Below are 24,589 nucleotides of genomic sequence, written 5' to 3'. Positions count from 1 at the left end.
ATCAAAGGCAAATACCGTTCCCATGAACCACTTGAACTCGAGGATGCAACATCTCAACATATCCTCAAGTATCTGAATTATCCGCTCGGATTGACCATCGGTTTGGGGGTGAAAGGCGGTGCTGAAATGCAACTTGGTACCCAAAGCTTCTTGCAACTTCTTCCAAAATCGCGAGGTAAATCTCGGATCTCTATCCGACACGATGGAAATAGGCACCCCGTGTGTGACATCCTAAAATTGACCCTAGTCGGGATGTGGTTTCGGGACCACAAAACTGAGGCATAAAAATAATTTATAATTTATTTTGATGCCTATAATATGTGTTAATTCATGTGTGACATTTTTGATGTTTCGATTTAGAGTTATAAATGTGAATTTCACTAGAAAGGGCCTAGTAGTAAACATTGAAAGTATGATGGGAAATGTGGGATGACTAGTTGATAATACATGCAAAATAAGGATTTGCATGTCAAATTTCCCCTAACATGAAGTGGCCGCCATGACAAGGAATCATGGGCTAAACATGTCATGAAACATGTTTTGTTGGTGCACTAGGGAGAAACAATAAACAAATGAGTATGGGTAATAAAGAAAGAAAGAAAAAATGTGTGTGTGAGTGAAACCCCCCTTGCAGTGCATTGTGGAAGAGAAAAGAAAAATTTTGTTCATCCATTTTCTCTTCTTTGGTAGAAAATACTAAGGAAAAGGGAGGATTTTTGCTTCATGCTTGGTTTAGAAGAGAACTAGAAGGGATTTGGCTATACTTGCATCAAGATTAAGGTATGTTTGAGGTTGTGTCATGAGATTCATGCTTGTTTTGGTTGCTAACTTGATGTGCATGTTAGCCATGGTTCAAATCCTTGTTATGCCATGGAAATGGTATTTGGCCAAGGTGGATTTTGTGTTAATGCCATTGCATGTTAAATATGAAGCTTGTTAATGGTGTATGCGTGATGGGGATTGATGGCTCTTGGACTTTCTTTTTAGTATTTTTGAGTGAGACATTAAGTTCTTTGCTTAATCATGACCAAAATGATGGTGTTGTGATGTATTCGGTCATGGTATATCCACAAGTATGATTCATGCATGTTGCATGGTAGGTAAGATTTGAGCTTTGAATATGTGTTTGCACATGATGAATTGGTATGACATATATACTATTTCAAGGTATATATTTGCTTGGGATGATGTTTTTGGTTATGTAGTACATGAGAGATGTGTATTGAGCTACAATATGTAATCGTTAGTTAGTAAAATGCATGCTGTTTTTGTGTGGTATTAAGTGCATAATCGGCCTCAACATGGACATGCATATTCGGCCACATGAGGGAAATTGGTGTGCATGCATTCGGTTAGAGGCAAGCATATTGATGCCTATTCTTGGCTTAGAAAATTCGCTAAGAGGAATACTAACTAAGGTGTTGAGTTAGATTCATGATTTTGTACATATGCGACTTTGATGCCTAATGAGTAGATATTTATATATTGGCTAGGCATCTTGAATTCCTCTTCCGATGCTCAAATGATAAAACCAATTTATTTGTTAAATTTAGCTCAAGAAGCTAGAGGTGGAGAATCAAGCAAAGGCAAAGGAAAGATAATCGAGTAGTCGATTGGAAATCGTTTCATCAATATAAGGTAAGTCATTAAGCATATATTTGTTGTTGATGTAAATGACCATAATATATACACAATTGTGTTTAAATGAATTGATGTGTAAATGGAAATGTATGTGTATGGAATGATGCCATTGTTGAATGTATAAAGGCAGCAAAATGCATAAGGTATTGGTCTCGGCACTAAGTGTGCGGGTATAAATGGACACGGTGACAAGATTGGCACTAAGTGTGCGGGTTTAAAATTGTACAGCACTAAGTGTGCGAGTTTGATTATATAGCACTAAGTGTGCGAGCTGAAAATTATATAGCACTAAGTGTGCGAGCTGAAAATATATAGCACTAAGTGTGCGGATTCACTATATGCTCTTGTATTACAATTGGCACTGAGTGTGCGACATTATCGAGTTAATCCGGACAGCGGATCGGGTAAGTACCTCGAGCTCATGATGAATAGAGAATACGTTCATGCTTGGGGTTGAATTGGTAAGCCTTAAATCTATGTGATGATTGAAATTGTATGGTTGTGCTGGAAAATGAGTTAATGTGTAAAATGCTTGATTATCTTGTTGTGTAGAATATGAAATGTGGATGTATGACTTGGTATGAGATTGGACCGAAGGTCCGAGGTATTATGGTATAGATTCGATATGGATGAGTACCTAGCCTCGTTCTTTGTACATGTTGTAGTGATCTGTGTCGATGGATTGATGAATGCTTATGACTTACTGAGTTGTAAACTCACTCGGTGTTTTCTTGTCACCCATTTTAGGTCTCTCGGATTCGTATTGCTTGCGTGATCGGGACCGTCGTTGAAGTCATCACACCGGCTGAAATCTTGTGGTATTGTTTTCGTTGTTGAAGAACATTTGGCATGTATAGGCTATTATATTTTGTCGAATTGTGGGTTGTAAACTTTAAGCCATGTGAAAATGGCCTATGTGGTCGTCGAGTGGGATGCTAGAACCTATAGCCACGAGTCTTAGAAACTCTAATTTTGACAAGGTGGCCACAATTTGTGTCATGTATGATGGATGATTAAGGCCAAGGAAAGATTCATGAAATTGGCATAGTCTACTGCAGTAACTGTTGCGGACAGCAGCAGTGAGATGAGATTGAAAATCACTAAAAATAGTAGAAGTAGAATTAAATAGTGGGTAAATTATGAAATTGAACCTTGATGAATCTATTTTCATATGGATGAAACGAAACGACCATATGAGCAGTATACTGAGAAATATTAAAGTTCTCGTGAGACAGGGCCAGAACGGTTTCTGGGTCCCCTGACGCGACTTTTAAAATTTACCATAAATTATCCAGAAAGAATTAGGAGTCATGCCTTATATTTACAGATTCCATTTTGAGTCTAGTTTCATTAGAAACAAACGGCACCAGTATTAAAGCCCTGTACAGAGAGATATTCAAGTTGTAACGCGCAAAGGTCAGAGCAGTCGATCCCTGTAACATGGGTGACTTTAACTAATAAACTGTACGAATTGGCCCAACCAAAAATTCTAGAAATAAATCCATGGATGGGTATGTGAGTCTAAATTCAGGTAAAATTTACGAAACCAGTTTCCGAGTTTTGAAACTCGAGATATGATTTTTAAGGCGACGGTGACGCGGTTTTCCAGCCTGACTGGAAATGACAAATTGGTTGGTACCTTGAGAGGTTTTGGCCGTTAACCTCTCGTGTCCAACACCGGCGACGATCACGAGTTAGGGTGTTACAATTTTATTGGTATCGAGCTATGGTTTAGTCGGTTCTAGGACTACCATAGCGCGTGTGAATCTAGCTATACATGCCAAATTGTTAGTGCTGAATAATGTGATGACTTGACGGTTGAAATTTTTGTTTTAAATAGCAATGGAACCGGGATAGAGAGACCCTTGGCGGATGGCGTTGAAGGTGTAGCGGCTGCTCCGCACAAGGGACACCGCCTGTTGAGCCTCGATCATCCGCGAATAATCAAAATGAAGAAGGCGAAACAAGCCTTCTTCACCATGATGAATGAGTGGGTCGCATAATATGCCGAACCGACCCGGCTGTCCAACCATTCCGAATTTAAATACTCCACCCAAGAGCCCGTAATGCCATCGATTCTTGATCCGTGAGGCTGAGTAAACCACCGTGGACTTGATTAGGAAGCGTGGGGCGAGGAGTTTAAGGCCATAGTTACCGAAGCGATGCCGAAAGGGCCGAGTTACGGCTTGATAACACCATTAGAGTGTTTGATGAATTGTCATGCACACCGATGAATGTCTTAAGTGTGCTATATCTTTGTTCTGCGAGACTCACCTACTATTGGTGGAGGACCTTGATTTCCATAGTCCCAAAGGAACAAGTTACTTGGGATTTCTTTCAAACGAATTTGGAAGAAATATATTAGTCAACGGTTCATTGATCGAAGCGTAAGGAGTTCTTGGAACTCAAGCAAGGCCGTATGATCAGATCTCGAATCTGAACATGAGTTCGTAAGACTTAATCGGTATGCTCGGGAGTGTGTGGCTGATGAGGTTGCGATGTGCAAAAGATTTGAAGAAGGATTGAATGAAGAGTTAAAGTTACTAGTGGGAATTTTGGAGGTAAAGGAGTTCGTGACACTAGTCGAGCGAGCTGCAAAGCGAAGAACTTGGGAAGGAGAAGAAGAAGGCTGAATTTAAAGCAAGAGATTACCGTAAAAGATCGACGAGTAAAGCTCCGTTCTCGGCTGTAAAGAGGTTCGGGGAGGACACCATGAAGTCGAGGACGATGCGGGAATTTCCATTAGAGCCCCACCATTGATGGACTCCGAGCTACTTGATAGCTAGTGTGGGCAATAATCGTCAAGAGAGACCTGAATGCCCCCAATGTGGAAGGCGACACCTAGGTGAATGTTGGGGTAAGTCATTAATAGGGCTGTTATGGATGCGGTTCAAGGACCACTTCATTAGAGATTGCGGAGCTAGATGAGAGGAATAAGACGCAAGGTGCAAGACCTAGTGGAACGACGGCCGGAGGTAGGCCCCGAGAATCTCTGGAGGTAGGGGTGGTAATCGAGAGGAGCCTCTAATCTGGTTGTCCGATCCGAGACCCGTACTCCTGCTAGAGCATATGCCATCCGCGCACGAGGAGGCATCCTCCCCGACGTTATCACCGGTACTTTTACTCTCTTTGATACTAGTGTGATTGCATTGATTGACCCCTCTACTCATTCATATGTATGTGAAACCTTAGCATCCAATAAGACTCTACTGTTGAGTCTCTCGAGTTCATAATTCAGTGTCAAACCCTTTGGGTCGATCGTACTCGTTGATAAAGTGTGCAAGAGATGCCCCCAATAATTCGAGAATCTGTTTTCGGCCGATCGATGCTTCTACCATTTAATGAATTCGATGTTATTCTTGGTATGGATTGGTGGCCGTACATGATGCGATGGTGGATGCAAAAGGAAAACCATTGATTTGAGGAGTGCAAATAATGAGGTAGTCCGAGTCGAGTCTCTTGATTTAAAAGGAGCGCCGATAATATCTTCTATGACCGCTTGGAGGTATGTGAAAAGGGGTGTGAAACATACCTTGCGTATGTGTTTGGAAGTAAAGAGACGGAAAGGAAACTCGAATCGGTACCAGTGGTTTGTGAGTATTCATGTGACACCCCGAATGTGACCCTAGTCGGAGAGTGGTTTCGGGACCACGAAACCGAGTCACAAGAATAATTAAGTGTTATATTCCGTACTTATTGTATGTGGAATTGGTATGCGTAAATATTTCGTGTCTCGATTTTTATTAATTAGGTGCTAATTTATAAGAAAGGACTTAGTAGTGAACTTTGAAAGTACGATAGGGAAATAGGTGATGACTAATTAAAGCATGCATGCAAAATAATGGACTTGCATGTCAAATTCCCCTTTCTACAAGTAATGGCCGCCATGACAAAGAAATATGGGTCAAACATGTCATGAAACATGTTTTGTTGGGCATTAGGGAGAAATAGTAAACAAATAAGCATGGGTAAGAAAAGAATGAAAAAAAAAATGTGTGTGAGAGAGTGGCATACCCCATTGCCGTGCAACCAAGAAGAGAGAAACAAAAAAAAAAAATTTGTTCATGCTTGCTCTCTCCTTTTTGGCCGAAAATACTAAGAGGAAGAAGGATTTTTGCTTCATTTCCTTTGTTTAGAAGAGATCTAGAAGGTGATTTGGCTAAATTTGCATCAAGATTAAGGTATGTATGAGGTTGTGTTGGGAGTTTCATGCATGTTTTGGTTGCTAACTTGATGTGCATGTTAGCCATGGCTCAAATCTTTGGTATGCCATGGAAATGGTATTTGGCCAAAGTTGTTATAGTGATAAAGCCATTGCATGCTAAGTGTGAAGCTTGATGATGATGCATGCAATGATGGATTTTCTACTCATGAGTAAGATTTTGAGTTTTCTCTTTGTTTTATCATGATTAAAGTTAAAAGGAGCATGATTGTCATACTTGGCCATGATGCATTCTTGAGCTTGATTCATGCTTCTTGCATGTTAGTTAAAAGTTTGTGTTTTGAATGGCTATGGACACCTTGAAAATTCGCCATGCTCATATATGCATATATATGATTGCACATTATGTTTGGTTATGAACTAAGTGATGAATATATTGATTTAAAGAAGAAAATGTGGAAGAATGCTTGTGAAATTGCAAGCACAATTGCCTAGCACACATATAAGTGCTTGATGCTATATTATAAGTTTTGGGCCACAATGTGCAAAGCATAAATTAGTAGATTGCATGCTGTTTTGTGAGGTATTAAGTGCAAAATTGACCTCAACATGTACATGAATATTCGCCTTGGGTAGCCTATTGAAGGCCTTAGCATTTCCTTGATGCTCAAATAAATTGTATTGAATTGCTTGATGTAGTATAAAATGTGCATGACCATTGTGTATTCAAGCTAAAGAGTGGCCATATGACCATTTAAAATCCTTGTCATATTCGCCATAAGCAAGCACAATGAGGTTTTAATAAATTGAATTTGTTTGAATTAGCTCAAGAGCTAAGAGGGCCACAATTGGACAAGGGAAGGAAAAGGTGATCGAATAGCCGAAAAAGCCGTTCGACAACATCCGAGGTAAGTCCTCAAGAAGTGACCTTACTTGAATTATGTGAGATGAAATATGGATGTGTATGATTATTGATTATGTGTGTATGAGTATTTGAATTCCACCGGGCTAAGTCCGGCGCGAATATGCTAATGATATTAATTGTGTTTGAGCCTTAGTAACGAAAATGAAATATGTATGTCCAATGATTATTGATGTATGTGTGCATGAGAAATTGAATGATATCCGGGCTAAGCCGAAGACAATTATGCTGGAAATTATATCCGGGTTAAGACCGAAGGCAATTGTGCTAGTGGTTATATCGGGCTAAGGCCGAAGGCATTCGTCTGAAGTTATTCTATCCGGGCTAAGACCAAAGGCATTTGTGCGTGATTATATCCGGTTATATTCGAAGAATCTTGGGCTGGAGGTGAGTGTTGGTTGCTGAAATGAATTTAATTAGTACACTCGGACAGCCCAAAGGATAAGGTACCTTATATGTGCATTGGAAAGTCGGCGTGTTTGAGCAACATTCGCTCAATCGACTAATGAATTTCAGTTATTGAATTGATTGATGCTTTGCGAACTTATACAATGATGAAGTATGAAGTAAGAATGTGTATTAATGAAATGATGCATTTGGCTATGTGAATGTATTGCTGTAAATTATAGTTCATTATATTCCTTGAGACTTACTAAGCATAAAAATGCTTACCCGTTGCTTTGGCTCTTAGTTTTCTAGATTTAAGCTCGAGGCAATCGGATTTGGGATCGTTGAAGTCAAGTCATCCACACTATCAAGCCTCCATTTTGGTATAAATTTTGGTTGAACTTGAGATGGCATGTATAGGACTACCTCTTGTTTGTTAAATACGTTGTAATGTAAGTATGTATGGCCATGCGAAAATGGCTCGAAAAGGGAGCATGAACTTAGACTTATTGTGGGTTGTATGTATATATATTTGGGGTCATGATGTGGCTATGGTTTGGAAATGGGAATGTTGGTCATATGATCAGCCATTGGCATGGTTAAAATGATCATATATGAACCTATGTATGGCAAGATTAGTTGAATCATGGAGACTACCAAATAGGTAAGTCCTACCTTAAAACAGATGCTGCCAGCTGCAGTGGCGTGAATGTGAAAAATCACCATAATTCATAGGAATGGAATCAAATAGTGAATAAGCTATGTAAATGAACCTTGATGAGTCTATTTTCATATGGAAGAAACGAAACGGTCATAGGAGTTACAGGTTAAGAGATATTAAAGCTATTGTGAGACAGGGCCAGAATGGTTTCTGGGTTCCCTGTCGCAACTTTAAAAATTCACTATAAATTATCCAAAAAGAATTAGGAGATATACCTTATATGTAAAGATTCCATTTTGAGTCTAGTTTCATTAGAAACAAACGACACCAACATTAAAGCCCTGTGCAGAGAGATATTCAAGTTATACCGCGCGAAGGTCAGAGCAGTCGATCCCTGTAACTTGGGTAACTTTAACTAATAAACTGTACCAATTGGCCCGACCAAAATCCTAGAAATAAATCCATGGATGTATATATGAGTCTAAATTCAGGAAAATTTACGAAACCAGTTTCCGAGTTTTGAAACTCGAGATATGATTTTAAGGCGACAGTGACGCAGTTTTCCAGCCTGACTGGAAATGTCAAATTGGTGGGCAAAAACATGTGAACTTGGTTTGTTAACCCTCGGGTCCGACACCGCGATGGTCTCGGGTTTGGGGTGTTACAATTTTATTGGTATCGAGCCACGGTTTAGTCGATTCTAGGACTACCGTGATGTGTTTGAGGTCTAGCTATACATGCCATTAAATGATGAATCGATAGTGTGATGAATTCGACAATTTGACTTCATGTTTGTTTATAGCAATGGATCCCGATCCCAACCGAGCGATAGCTGACGATGTGGAGAGTGTGGCGCTGCTCCGGCGCGAGGGGACAGCGCCGGCGGACTCTCAACCTATGGCCAGCAATCCTAATGACGAGGCTAAGCAAGCCTTTTATAGTGTGATGAGCGAATGGTTTAATCAATACATTCGAACCAACACGGCTGTTCCACCACCTCCATTCCCGACGAATGCAACCCCGCACCTACAATACCTCCGTGGCCGACCCAATAAGGTCGGGTAAGCCCCATCGATAGGATTGAAAACATGGGGCCACTTGAATTTAAGGCTACGGATGATGATGATGCCGAGCGAGCTGAATTATGGTTAGATAACACTATCCGGGTGCTTGATGAGCTATCCCATACACCCGATGAGTGCTTAAAGTGTACCATCTCCTTGCTACGCGAGTCCGCCTACTATTGGTGGAGTACTCGACTTCGTGGTGCCTAGAGAGCAAGTGACTTGGGAATTCTTTCTAACCGAGTTCGAAAAAAGTATATCGGTCGAGATTCATCGACCAAAAGCGGAGGGAGTTCCTTGATCTTAAGCAAGGTTCTATGTCCGCTACCGACTACTGAACGGAAGTTTGTGAGGCTTAGCCGATGCAGCGAGAATGCATTTCGTCCGAAGCTATTATGTGCAAGCGCTTGAGGATGGGCTGAATGATGATATAAGGATGTTTGTTGGCATTCTCGAGATCTGAGAGTTCGTAGTACTTGTTGAGCGAGCTTGTAAAGTCGAAGAGCTTAGAAAGGAGAAACAAAAAGCTGATGTGGGGATTGGAGAATTCGAAGAGGTCCTCGGAAAGTCTCTTCAACAAGCATCGAAGAGATTTCGAGATGATGCGAGCCGGTCTAGAGGCGTTTGGGATTTTCTAGACGAGGACGCGATCGACCCCTGTGACCACACGAGTCACCTCGATTCTTGGTGGCGGAAATGATCGTAGAGAGGACGGAGTGTCCACATTGTGGCAAATGGCATTGAGGGAGCTGTTGGTTTCGTGATCGCTCCTGCTATAAGTGTGGATCGGCCGACCATTTTATGAAGGATTGCCCGAGGATGCATGAGCAGAATGCAAGTCGAGTGCAAACCCGGGTGCTACCCTTTGCTCGAGGTAGGCCACCTAGAAATATGGGCAATGTCGTTGGCGGTCGAGAGGATCTAGAGATGCTACCATCAGATCACGAGGCTCGTGCTCTGCTAGGACTTATGCCATACAGCAGCACGCCGAGGATCTTGCCTCTCCGGATGTTATTACCGGTACTTTCACTCTTTTCAATACAAATGTAATTGCTTTGATTGACCACAGTTCTACTCATTCTTATATATGTGAAACCTTAGCATCCATAAGACTTTGCCCATTGAGTCTCTTGAGTTTGTAATTCGGTGTCAAACCCTTGGGTCATTACGTGCTTGTTAACAAAGTGTGCAAGAAAAGTCCCCTAGTGTTCCGAGGTTCTTGTTTTCCGGCGGACTTAATGCTTTTGCCATTCGATGAGTTCGATGTTATTCTTGGTTTGGATTGGTTGACCATGCACGATCGGTTGTAAATTGCAAAGCAAGACTATCGATTTGAGGTCTTGCGAATAATGAAATAATTCGGGTTGAGTCCACGGACTTAAAGGGTTGCCAATTGTAATATCGGCGATGTTGGCCCGAAATATGTAAGAAAAGGGTGCGGCGTACCTTGCGTCGTACTCGATGACAAGGAATCGGAGAAGAAACTTCGAATCGTGCGTGGTTTGTGAATACCGGATGTTTTCCACGAAGAATTGCGGGTTTACCACTGTTCGAGAAATAGAATTTGGCATCGAATTGGTACTGGTACCACCCCATTTCGATAGCTCCGTATCGTATGGCACCAACGAATTGAAGGAGTTGAAAACTCGGTTGCAAGAATTGGTGGATAGAGGTTTTGCTGCGCCGAGTTTTTCGCCTTGGGTGCGCGGTGTTGTTCGTGAAGAAGAAGGATGGAACCATGCGACTATGCATCGACTATCGTCGACTTAACAAAGCGGCGATAAAGAACAAATATCCGTTGCCACGTATTGATGACTTGTTCGATCAAGCGAAGGAGCCTCGGTGTTCTCGAAAATAGATTTGAGATCGGGCTACTATCAATTGCGAATCCGAGATTGAGGCGTGCCCAAGGCGCCTTGAGCGAGATATGGTCACTATGAGTTCTGGTGATGCCGTTTGGGCTCACTAATGCCCTACGGTATTTATGGATTTAATGAATCGAATCTTTAGACCATATTTGGATCGATTCGTGGTCGTGTTCATTGATGACATCTTGGTCTATTCAAGAAATGAGACCGAACATCTTGAACACTGCGGTTAGTCTTTGCAAATTTTACGGGACAAGCAATTATATGCTAAGTTCAGCAAGTGTGAGTTACGGTTAAGAGAGGTAAGCTTCTTGGGTCATGTGGTATCTGCATCCGGGTATTCGAGTCGGCCGAATAAAATTTCAGCCATACTAAATTGGAAGCCTCAGAAATATTACTTGAGGTTGAAGCTTTTTGGGCTTGCGGTTACTACCGACGATTTGTAAAGGCTTCTCAACGATAGCCACGCCGATGACGGTTACTCCAAAAGGATGTTAAGTTCGAATGGACGGAGAAATGCCAAAAAGCTTGATCAACTGAAAACTTATTTGGTGAAGCCCCAATTCTAGTGCAACCCGAGTCCGCAAGGAGTTTGTCATCTATAGCGACGCCTCTCTACTTGGGTTAGGTTGCGTATTAATGCAAGAAGGTCGAGTTGTGGCCTGTCGTCGAGGCAATTAAAGCCACATGAGAAAAATTATCCGACTCATGATCTCGAATTGGCCGCCATCGTATTCGCCTTAAAGATTTGGCGACATTACTTATTTGGTGAAAGGTGCCATGTATACTCGGATCACAAAAGTCTCAAGTATTTGATGACCCAACGAGACTTAAATCTGCGACAAAGACGCGTTGGCTCGAAATGTTAAAGGATTATGAGCTGATCATTGACTATCACCGGGAAAGGCGAATGTAGTTGCGGATGCCTTGAGTCGTAAATCGTTATTCACTTTACGAGCGATGAATGTGCACTTGTCTTGTGACACCCCTAATGTGACCCTAGTCGGAGAGTGGTTTCGGGACCACGAAACCGAGTCACAAGAATAATTAAGTGTTATATTCCGTGCTTATTGTATGTGGAATTGGTATGCGTAAATATTTCGTGTCTCGATTTTTATTAATTAGGTGCTAATTATTAAGAAAGGACCCATGTGCTAAGACTTGAAAATGTGATAGGTGTATTTTAAGTGGCCTAATAATGCATAAAGTGAAATAAATGGAGTTGCATGTCAATTATCCCATTCCCTAAGGTGAATGGCCGGCCATGACAAATTATGGGCAAGGAAAACATGTTCCCAACATGTTTTACTAATGGATGATGTTAGAAATGATAAAATAAGAGTATGAAAAAAAACAAGAGAAAAAAATGTTCATTCTTCTCCATAGGCTTGGCGAATGTACTAAGGAAAGAAAAGAAAAATTTGTTCATCCTTTCTCATCTTCTTGGCGAAATTACTAAGGGAAAAGGGGAGGATTTTTGCTTCATGCTTGGCTTGGAAGAGATCTAGAAGGAGATTTGGCTAAGTTTGCATCAAGATTAAGGTATGTATGAGGTTGTGTTGGGAGTTTCATGCATGTTTTGGTTGCTAACTTGATGTGCATGTTAGCCATGGCTCAAATCTTTGGTATGCCATGGAAATGGTATTTGGCCAAAGTTGTTATAGTGATAAAGCCATTGCATGCTAAGTGTGAAGCTTGATGATGATGCATGCAATGATGGATTTTCTACTCATGAGTAAGATTTTGAGTTTTCTCTTTGTTTTATCATGATTAAAGTTGAAAAGGAGCATGATTGTCATACTTGGCCATGATGCATTCTTGAGCATGATTCATGCTTCTTGCATGTTAGTTAAAAGTTTGTGTTTTGGATGGCTATGGACACCTTGAAAATTCGCCATGCTCATATATGCATATATATGATTGCACATTATGTTTGGTTGTGAACTAAGTGATGAATATATTGATTTAAAGAAGAAAATGTGGAAGAATGCTTGTGAAATTGCAAGCACAATTCGGCCTAGCACACATATAAGTGCTTGATGCTATATTATAAGTTTTGGGCCACAATGTGCAAGCATTAATTAGTAGATTGCATGCTGTTTTTGTGAGGTATTAAGTGCAAATTTTGACCTCAACATGTACATGAATATTCGGCCTTGGGTAGCCCATTGAAGGCCTTAGCATTTCCTTGATGTTCAAACAAATTGTATTGAATTGCTTGATGTAGTATAAAATGTGCATGACCATTGTGTATTCAAGCTAAAGAGCGGCCATATAACCATCTAAAATCCTTGTCATATTCGGCCATAAGCAAGCACAATGAGGTTTTAATAAATTGAATTTGTTTGAATTAGCTCAAGAGCCGAGAGGGCCACAATTGGACAAGGGGAAGGAAAAGGTGATCGAATAGCCGAAAAAGCCGTTCGACAACATCCGAGGTAAGTCCTCAAGAAGTGACCTTACTTGAATTATGTGAGATGAAATATGGATGTGTATGATTATTGATTAGGTGTGTATGAGTATTTGAATTCCACCGGGCTAAGTCCCGAAGCGAATATGCTAATGATATTAATTGTGTTTGAGCCTTAGTAACGAAAATGAAATATGTATGTCCAATGATTATTGATGTATGTGTGCATGAGAAATTGAATGATATCCGGGCTAAGCCCGAAGACAATTATGCTGGAAATTATATCCGGGTTAAGACCCGAAGGCAATTGTGCTAGTGGTTATATCCGGCTAAGACCAAAGGCATTCGTGCGAGTTATTCTATCCGGCTAAGACCCGAAGGCATTTGTGCACTTGATTATATCCGGTTATATTCCGAAGAATCTTGGGCTGGAGGTGAGTGTTGGTTGCTGAAATGAATTTAATTAGTACACTCGGACAGCCCAAAGGATAAGGTACGTTATATGTGCATTGGAAAGTCGGCGTGTTTGAGCAACATTCGCTCAATCGACTAATGAATTTCAGTTATTGAATTGATTGATGCTTTGCGAACTTATATAATGATGAAGTATGAAGTAAGAATGTGTATTAATGAAATGATGCATTTGGCTATGTGAATGTATTGCTGTAAATTATAGTTCATTATATTCCTTGAGACTTACTAAGCATAAAAATGCTTACCCGTTGCTTTGGCTCTTAGTTTTCTAGATTTAAACTCGAGGCAATCGGATTTGGGATCGTTGAAGTCGAAGTCATCCACACTATCAAGCCTCCATTTTGGTATAAATTTTGTTTGAACTTGAGATGGCATGTATAGGACTACCCCTTGTTTGTTAAATATGTTGTAATGTAAGTATGTACGGCCGTGCGAAAATGGCTCGAAAAGGAAGTATGAACTTAGACTAATTGTGGGTTGTATGTATATATTTTGTGTCATGATGTGGCTATGGCTTGGAAATGAGAATGTTGGTCATATGATCAGCCATTGGCACGGTTAAAATGATCATATATGAACCTATGTATGGTAAGGCTAGTTGAATCATGGAGACCACCAAATAGGTGAGTCCTATCTTAAAACAGATGCTGCCAGCTGCAGTGGCGTGAATGTGAAAAATCACCAAAATTCATAGGAATGGAATTAGATAGTGAATAAGCTATGTAAATGAACCTTGATGAGTCTATTTTCATATGGAAGAAACAGAAACGGTCATAGGAGTTACAGGTTAAGAGATATTAAAGCTATTGTGAGATAGGGCCAGAATGGTTTCTGGGTTCCCTGTCGCAACTTTAAAAATTCACTATAAATTATCCAAAAGAATTAGGAGATATATCTTATATGTACAGATTCCATTTTGAGTCTAGTTTCATTAGAAACAAACGACACCAGAATTAAAGCCCTGTACAGAGAGATATTCAAGTTATACCGCGCGAAGGTCGGAGCAGTCGATCCCTGTAACAGGGGTAACTTTAACTAATAAACTGTACCAATTGGCCCGACCAAAAATCCTAGAAATAAATCCATGGATGGATATATGAGTCTAAATTCAGGGAAAATTTACGAAACCAGTTTCCGAGTTTTGAAACTCGAGATATGATTTTTAAGGCGACAGTGATGCAGTTTTCCAGCCTGACTGGAAATGTCAAATTGGTGGGCAAAAACATGTGAACTTGGTTTGTTAACCCCCGGGTCCGACACCGGCGATGGTCTCGGGTTTGGGGTGTTACAATTTTATTGGTATCGAGCCACGGTTTAGTCGATTCTAGGACTACCGTGATGTGTTTGAGGTCTAGCTATACATGCCATTAAATGATGAATCGATAGTGTGATGAATTCGACAATTTGACTTCATGTTTGTTTATAGCAATGGATCCCGATCCCAACCGAAAGCGATAGTGATGATGTGGAGAGTGTGGCGCTGCTCAGCGCAAGGGACAGCGGCCATGGACTCTCAACCTATGGCCAGTAATCCTAATGATGAGGCTAGGCAAGCCTTTTATAGTGTGATGAGCGAATGGTTTAATCAATACATTCGAACCAACACGGCTGTTCCACCACCTCCATTCCCGACGGATGCAACCCCTCACTCTCACGATACCTCCGTTGGATCGACCCAATAAGGTCGTAAGCCCCAATCGATAGGATTGAAAACATGGGGCCACTGAATTTAAGGCTACGGATGATGATGATGCCGAGCGAGCTGAATTATGGTTAGATAACACTATCCAGGTGCTTGATGAGCTATCCTGTACACCCGATGAGTGCTTAAAGTGTACCATCTCCTTGCTCTGCGAGTCCGCCTACTATTGGTGGAGTACTCGACTTGTGGTGCCTAGAGAGCAAGTGACTTGGGAATTCTTTCTAACCGAAGTTCAAAAAAAGTATATCGACCGAGAGATTCATCGACCAAAAGCGGAGGGAGTTCCTTGATCTTAAGCAAGGTTCTATGTCCGATTCTGACTCTGAACGAAAGTTTGTGAGGCTTAGCCAGACGCTGTGAGAATGCATTTCGTCCGGGCTATTATGTAAACGCTCGAGGATGGGCTGAATGATGATATAAGGATGTTTGTTGGCATTCTCGAGATACGAGTTCGTAGTACTTGTTGAGCGAGCTTGTAAAGCCGAAGAGCTTAGAAAGGAGAAACAAAAAGCTGATGTGGGGATTGGAGAATTCGAAAGAGGTCCTCGGAAAGTCTCTTCAACAAGCATCGAAGAGATTTCGAGATGATGCGAGCGGTCTAGAGCGTTTAGGGCTTTTCTAGGCGAGGACGCGATCGACCCTGTGACCACAGAGTCACCTCGATCGCGGTGGCGGAAATGATCGCCGAGAGAGGGCGGAGTGTCCACATTGTGGCAAATGGCATTCGGGAGCTGTTGGTTTCGTGATCGCTCCGCTATAAGTGTGGATCGGCCGACCACTTTATGAAGGATTGCCCGAGGATGCACTGAACAGAATGCAAGTCGAGTGCAAACCGGGTGCTACCATTGCTCGAGGTAGACCACCTAGAAATATGGGCAATGTCGATTGGCGGTCGAGAGAGGATCTAGAGATGCTACCATCGATCTCGAGGCTCGTGCTCTGCTAGGACTTATGCCATACTGTGCACGCCTTGAGGATCTTGCCTCTCGGATGTTATTACCGGTACTTTCACTCTTTTCAATACAAATGTAATTGCTTTGATTGACCCCGTTCTACTCATTCATATATATGAAACCTTAGCATCCAAAGAAGACTTTGCCCATTGAGTCTCTTGAGTTTGTAATTCGGTGTCAAACCCTTGGGTCATTACGTGCTTGTTAACAAAGTGTGCAAGAAAAGTCCCCTAGGGTTCCGAGGTTCTTGTTTTCGGCGGACTTGATGCTTTTGCCGTTCGATGAGTTCGATGTTATTCTTGGTTTGGATTGGTTGACCATGCGATCGATGCGTTGTAAATTGCAAGAGCAAGACTATCGATTTGAGGTGCTTGCGAATAATGAAATAATTCGGGTTGAGTCCACGGACTTAAAAGGGTTGCCATTTTGTAATATCAGCCGATGTTGGCCCGAAATATGTAAGAAAAGGGTGCGAAGCGTACCTTGCGTCGTGCTTTCGATGACAAGGAATCGAGAAGAAACCCGAATCTGTGCCCGTGGTTTGTGAATACCGGATGTTTTCCCAAGAATTGCCGGGTTTACCACATGCTCGAAAATAGAATTTGGCATCGAATTGGTACTGGTACCACCCCAATTTCGATAGCTCCGTATCGTATGGCACCAACGGAATTGAAGGAGTTGAAAACTCGGTTGCAAGAATTGGTGGATAGAGGTTTTGCTCGCCTGAAGTTTTTCGCCTTTGGGTGCGCCGGTGTTGTTCGTGAAGAAGAAGGATGGAACCATGCGACTATGCATCGACTATCGTCGACTTAACAAAGCGACGATAAAGAACAAATATCCGTTGCCGCGTATTGATGACTTGTTCGATCAAGCGAAGGGAGCCTCGGTGTTCTCGAAAATAGATTTGAGATCGGGCTACTATCAATTGCGAATCCGAGATTGAGGCGTGCCCAAGGCGCCTTGAGCGAGATATGGTCACTATGAGTTCCTAGTGATGCCGTTTGGGCTCACTAATGCCCTATGCGGTATTTATGGACTTAATGAATCGGATCTTTAGACCATATTTGGATCGATTAAGTAGTCGTGTTCATTGATGACATCTTGGTCTATTCAAGAAATGAGACCGAACATCTTGAACACCTGCGGTTAGTCTTTGCAAATTTTACGGGACAAGCAATTATATGCTAAGTTCACAGCAAGTGTGAGTTACGGTTAAGAGAGGTAAGCTTCTTGGGTCATGTGGTATTCGCGATCGGGTATTCGAGTCGACCGAATAAAATTTCAGCCATACTAAATTGGAAGCCTCCGAGAAATATTCTTGAGGTTCAAGCTTTTTGGGGCTTCTTGGGTTACTCGACGATTTGTAAAGGCTTCTCAACGATAGCCACGCCGATGACGAAGCTACTCCAAAAGGATGTTAAGTTGAATGGACGGAGAAATGCCAAAAAGCTTCGATCAATGAAAACTTATTTGGTGAAGCCCCAATTCTAGTGCAACCCGAGTCCGCAAGGAGTTTGTCATCTATAGCGCCTCTCTACTTGGGTTAGGTTGCGTATTAATGCAAGAAGGTCGAGTTGTGGCCTGTGCGTCGAGGCAATTAAAGCCACATGAGAAAAACTATCCGACTCATGATCTCGAATTGGCGCCATCGTATTCGCCTTAAAGATTTGGCGACATTACTTATTTGGTGAAAGGTGCCATGTATACTCGGATCACAAAAGTCTCAAGTATTTGATGACCCAACGAGACTTAAATCTGCGACAAAGACGTTGGCTCGAGTACATTAAAGGATTATGAGTGATCATTGACTATCACGGGAAAGGCGAATGTAGTTGCGGATGCCTTGAGTCGTAAATCGTTATTCACTTTACGACGATGAATGTGCACTTGTCTATCCGATCCGACAGGTGTGTTAGTGGCTGAAATGAAAGCCAAACCATTATTGACACACCAAATTCGAGAAGCTCGAAAGTCGATGACGAGTTGGTTGCAAAAGCGAGGCTGCGTGTGTTCGAACAAGGACTCGGAGTTTCAAATCGACGATGACGATTGTTTGAGGTTCAAAAGTCGTCTGTGTGTCCCAAAGAATTGAACTCATTTCGATAATTCAGAATGAAGCCCATTGTAGCCGAATGGCAATCCACGGGAGTAATGAAGATGTACAATGATTTGAAACGTCGATTTTGGTGGCATGGTATGAAGCGAGACATCTCAGACTTTGTTTCAAGATGTTTAATATGTCAACAAGTGAAAGCGGAACATCGGTGCCTTGAGATTACTTGACCAATCACGATACCCGAGTGGAAATGGGATCGAGTCACAATGGACTTTGTATCCGGACCGCCATTGTCGACAAGTAAGAAGGACGCGGTTTGGGTCGTGGTAGATCGATTGACTAAGTCGGCCCACTTTGTCCCGTCGTCGCACGGATTTTTCAATGGACAAATTAAGCGGAATTGTACGTTTCTCAGTTGTGAAATTACACGGGTGCCTATTTCTATCGTGTGGGATAGAGATCCGAGATTTACCTCGCGTTTTGGAAAAAGTTGCAAGAAGCTTTGGGTACCAAGTTGCATTTCAAAGACCGCCTTCCACCCCCAAACCGATGGTCAATCCGGCGGGTAATTCAGATACTTGAGGATATGTTAAGATGTTGCGTCCTCGAGTTTAGTGGTTCATGGGAGCGGTATTTGCCGTTGATTGAATTCGCTTACAACAACACTTTCAATCGAGTATTAAGATGGCACCCTACGAGGCTTTGTACGGCGTAAATGCCGTACACCATTGTTTTGGTGAGCTTGGTGAAAGCAAGATTTTCGGTGGATTTGATTAGGGATGCGAATGAAAGTGAAAGTAATCCGTGAAAGTTTGAAGATAGCCTTCGATCGTCGGTAAATGCGCGGATATGAAGCGTAAGGATATCGAGTATCGGTGGGTGATAAAGTGTTCCTCAAGGTATCGCCTTGGAAAAAAATACTCGAGTTCTACCGTAAGGGCAAGTTGAGCCCGAGGTTCATTGGGCCATATGAGATATCGAGGCGAATCGGTCCAATGGCATATCGTTTGATTTTGCCCCCGAACTCAAAAGGTTCACGATGTCTTCCACGTTTCGATGCTTGACGTTATAGATCCGATCCATCGCACGTGATTAGTCCATCGAAATTGAAATTCAAGCTAATATGAGTTATGAGGAAGAACCAATTCGTATCCTATCACGAAAGTGAAAGAGTTATAAACAAGCGGGTTCCGCTAGTGAAAGTGTTATGGCTCAAGCAGGGATAGAAGAAGCTACTTGGGAGACCGAGAACTCAATGAGAGAGCGATATCCAACCTATTTACCGGTAAGCTTTTAGGGGCGAAAATCTCTTGAGTGGGGAGAGTTGTGACACCCTAATGTGACCCTAGTCGGAGAGTGGTTTCGGGACCACGAAACCGAGTCACAAGAATAATTAAGTGTTATATTCCGTGCTTATTGTATGTGGAATTGGTATGCGTAAATATTTAGTGTCTCGATTTTTATTAATTAGGTGCTAATTATTAAGAAAGGACCCATGTGCTAAGACTTGAAAATGTGATAGGTGTATTTTTAAGTGGCCTAATAATGCATAAAGTGAAATAAATGGAGTTGCATGTCAATTATCCCATTCCCTAAGGTGAATGGCCGGCCATGACAAATTATGGGCAAGGAAAACATGTTCCCAACATGTTTTACTAATGGATGATGTTAGAAATGATAAAATAAGAGTATGAAAAAAAACAAGAGAAAAAAAATGTTCATTCTTCTCCATAGGCTTGGCGAATGTACTAAGGAAAGAAAAGAAAATTTGTTCATCCTTTCTCATCTTCTTGGCGAAATTACTAAGGGAAAGGGGGAGGATTTTTGCTTCATGCTTGGCTTGGAAGAGATCTAGAAGGAGATTTGGCTAAGTTTGCATCAAGATTAAGGTATGTATGAGGTTGTGTTGGGAGTTTCATGCATGTTTTGGTTGCTAACTTGATGTGCATGTTAGCCATGGCTCAAATCTTTGGTATGCCATGGAAATGGTATTTGGCCAAAGTTGTTATAGTGATAAAGCCATTGCATGCTAAGTGTGAAGCTTGATGATGATGCATGCAATGATGGATTTTCTACTCATGAGTAAGATTTTGAGTTTTCTCTTTGTTTTATCATGATTAAAGTTGAAAAGGAGCATGATTGTCATACTTGGCCATGATGCATTCTTGAGCATGATTCATGCTTCTTGCATGTTAGTTAAAAGTTTGTGTTTTGGATGGCTATGGACACCTTGAAAATTCGCCATGCTCATATATGCATATATATGATTGCACATTATGTTTGGTTGTGAACTAAGTGATGAATATATTGATTTAAAGAAGAAAATGTGGAAGAATGCTTGTGAAATTGCAAGCACAATTCGCCTAGCACACATATAAGTGCTTGATGCTATATTATAAGTTTTGGGCCACAATGTGCAAGCATTAATTAGTAGATTGCATGCTGTTTTTGTGAGGTATTAAGTGCAAATTTTGACCTCAACATGTACATGAATATTAGGCCTTGGGTAGCCCATTGAAGGCCTTAGCATTTCCTTGATGTTCAAACAAATTGTATTGAATTGCTTGATGTAGTATAAAATGTGCATGACCATTGTGTATTCAAGCTAAAGAGCGCCATATAACCATCTAAAATCCTTGTCATATTCGGCCATAAGCAAGCACAATGAGGTTTTAATAAATTGAATTTGTTTGAATTAGCTCAAGAGCCGAGAGGGCCACAATTGGACAAGGGAAGGAAAAGGTGATCGAATAGCCGAAAAAGCCGTTCGACAACATCCGAGGTAAGTCCTCAAGTGACCTTACTTGAATTATGTGAGATGAAATATGGATGTGTATGATTATTGATTAGGTGTGTATGAGTATTTGAATTCCACCCGGCTAAGTCCGGCGAATATGCTAATGATATTAATTGTGTTTGAGCCTTAATGCTTGAAAATGAAATATGTATGTCCAATGATTATTGATGTATGTGTGCATGAGAAATTGAATGATATCCGGGCTAAGCCGAAGACAATTATGCTGGAAATTATATCCGGGTTAAGACCGAAGGCAATTGTGCTAGTGGTTATATCCGGCTAAGACCGAAGGCATTCGTGCGAGTTATTCTATCCGGGCTAAGACCGAAGGCATTTGTGCACTTGATTATATCCGGTTATATTCGAAGAATCTTGGGCTGGAGGTGAGTGTTGGTTGCTGAAATGAATTTAATTAGTACACTCGGACAGCCCAAAGGATAAGGTACGTTATATGTGCATTGGAAAGTCGGCGTGTTTGAGCAACATTCGCTCAATCGACTAATGAATTTCAGTTATTGAATTGATTGATGCTTTGCGAACTTATATAATGATGAAGTATGAAGTAAGAATGTGTATTAATGAAATGATGCATTTGGCTATGTGAATGTATTGCTGTAAATTATAGTTCATTATATTCCTTGAGACTTACTAAGCATAAAAATGCTTACCCGTTGCTTTGGCTCTTAGTTTTCTAGATTTCGCTCGAGGCAATCGGTTTGGGATCGTTGAAGTCGAAGTCATCCACACTATCAAGCCTCCATTTTGGTATAAATTTTGTTTGAACTTGAGATGGCATGTATAGGACTACCCCTTGTTTGTTAAATATGTTGTAATGTAAGTATGTACGGCCGATGCGAAAATGGCTCGAAAAGGAAGTATGAACTTAGACTAATTGTGGGTTGTATGTATATATTTTGTGTCATGATGTGGCTATGGCTTGAAATGAGAATGTTGGTCATATGATCAGCCATTGGCACGGTTAAAATGATCATATATGAACCTATGTATGGTAAGGCTAGTTGAATCATGGAGACCACCAAATAGGTGAGTCCTATCTTAAAACAGATGCTGCCAGCTGCAGTGGCGTGAATGTGAAAAATCACCAAAATTCATAGGAATGGAATTAGATAGTGAATAAGCTATGTAAATGAACCTTGATGAGTCTATTTTCATATGGAAGAAACGAAACGGTCATAGGAGTTACAGGTTAAGAGATATTAAAGCTATTGTGAGACAGGGCCAGAATGGTTTCTGGGTTCCCTGTCGCAACTTTAAAAATTCACTATAAATTATCCAAAAAGAATTAGGAGATATATCTTATATGTACAGATTCCATTTTGAGTCTAGTTTCATTAGAAACAAACGAAACCAGAATTAAAGCCCTGTACAGAGAGATATTCAAGTTATACCGCGCGAAGGTCGGAGCAGTCGATCCCTGTAACAGGGGTAACTTTAACTAATAAACTGTACCAATTGGCCCGACCAAAATCCTAGAAATAAATCCATGGATGGATATATGAGTCTAAATTCAGGAAAATTTGAAACCAGTTTCCGAGTTTTGAAACTCGAGATATGATTTTAAGGCGACAGTGATGCAGTTTTCCAGCCTGACTGGAAATGTCAAATTGGTGGGCAAAAACATGTGAACTTGGTTTGTTAACCCGGGTCCGACACGGCGATGGTCTCGGGTTTTGGGGTGTTACATGTCTATCCGATCCGACAGTGTGTTAGTGGCTGAAATGAAAGCCAAACCATTATTGACACACCAAATTCGAGAAGCTCGAAAGTCGATGACGAGTTGGTTGCAAAAGCGGGCTGCGTGTGTTCGAACAAGGACTCGGAGTTTCAAATCGGCGATGACGATTGTTTGAGGTTCAAAAGTCGTCTGTGTGTCCCAAAGAATTGAACTCATTTCGATAATTCTGAATGAAGCCCATTGTAGCCGAATGGCAATCCACCGAGGGAGTGCGAAGATGTACAATGATTTGAAACGTCGATTTTGGTGGCATGGTATGAAGCGAGACATCTCCGACTTTGTTTCAAGATGTTTAATATGTCAACAAGTGAAAGCGGAACATCAGGTGCCTTCAGGATTACTTCAGCCAATCACGATACCCGAGTGGAAATGGGATCGAGTCACAATGGACTTTGTATCCGGACTGCCATTGTCAGCAAGTAAGAAGGATGCGGTTTGGGTCGTGGTAGATCGATTGACTAAGTCGGCCCACTTTGTCCCCGTACGTACGGATTTTTCAATGGACAAATTAAGCGGAATTATGCGTTTCTCAGTTGTGAAATTACACGGGGTGCCTATTTCTATCGTGTCGGATAGAGATCCGAGATTTACCTCGCGGTTTTGGAAAAAGTTGCAAGAAGCTTTGGGTACCAAGTTGCATTTCAGCACCGCCTTTCACCCCCAAACCGATGGTCAATCCGAGCGGGTAATTCAGATACTTGAAGATATGTTAAGATGTTGCGTCCTCGAGTTTAGTGGTTCATGGGAACGGTATTTGCCGTTGATTGAATTCGCTTACAACAACAGCTTTCAATCGAGTATTAAGATGGCACCTACGAGGCTTTATGCGGGCGTAAATGCCGTACACCATTGTTTTGGTGAGCTTGGTGAAAGCAAGATTTTCGGGTGGATTTGATTAGGGATGCCGAAGCAGAAAGTGAAAGTAATCCGTGAAAGTTTGAAGATAGCCTTCGATCGTCGAGTCGTAAATGCAGCGGATATGAAGCGTAAGGATATCGAGTATCGGTGGGTGATAAAGTGTTCCTCAAGGTATCGCCTTGGAAAAAAATACTCGAGTTATTAGTAAGGGCAAGTTGAGCCCGAGGTTCATTGGGCCATATGAGATATCGAGCGAGTCGGTCCAAAGGCATATCGTTTGATTTTGCCCCCGAACTCAAAAGGTTCACGATGTCTTCCACGTTTCGATGCTTCGACGTTATAGATCCGATCCATCGCATGCGTGATTAGTCCATCGAAATTGAAATTCAAGCTAATATGAGTTATGAGGAAGAACCAATTCGTATCCTATCACGAAAGTGAAAGAGTTGCGAAACAAGCGGGTTCCGCTAGTGAAAGTGTTATGGCTCAAGCACGGGATAGAAGAAGCTACTTGGGAGACCGAGAACTCTATGAGAGAGCGATATCCGAACCTATTTACGGTAAGCTTTTGGGGACGAAAACCTCTTGAGTGGGGAGAGTTGTGACACCCGAATGTGACCCTAGTCGGAGAGTGGTTTGGGACCACGAAACCGAGTCACAAGAATAATTAAGTGTTATATTCCGTACTTATTGTATGTGGAATTGGTATGCGTAAATATTTCGTGTCTCGATTTTTATTAATTAGGTGCTAATTTATAAGAAAGGACTTAGTAGTGAACTTTGAAAGTACGATAGGGAAATAGGTGATGACTAATTAAAGCATGCATGCAAAATAATGGACTTGCATGTCAAATTCCCCCTTTCTACAAGTAATGGCC

The sequence above is a fragment of the Gossypium arboreum genome, chromosome 7, assembly GCF_025698485.1.
Source record: "Gossypium arboreum isolate Shixiya-1 chromosome 7, ASM2569848v2, whole genome shotgun sequence".
In the NCBI taxonomy this organism is placed as follows: Eukaryota; Viridiplantae; Streptophyta; class Magnoliopsida; order Malvales; family Malvaceae; genus Gossypium; species Gossypium arboreum.
This window is presented reverse-complemented; position numbering follows the sequence as displayed.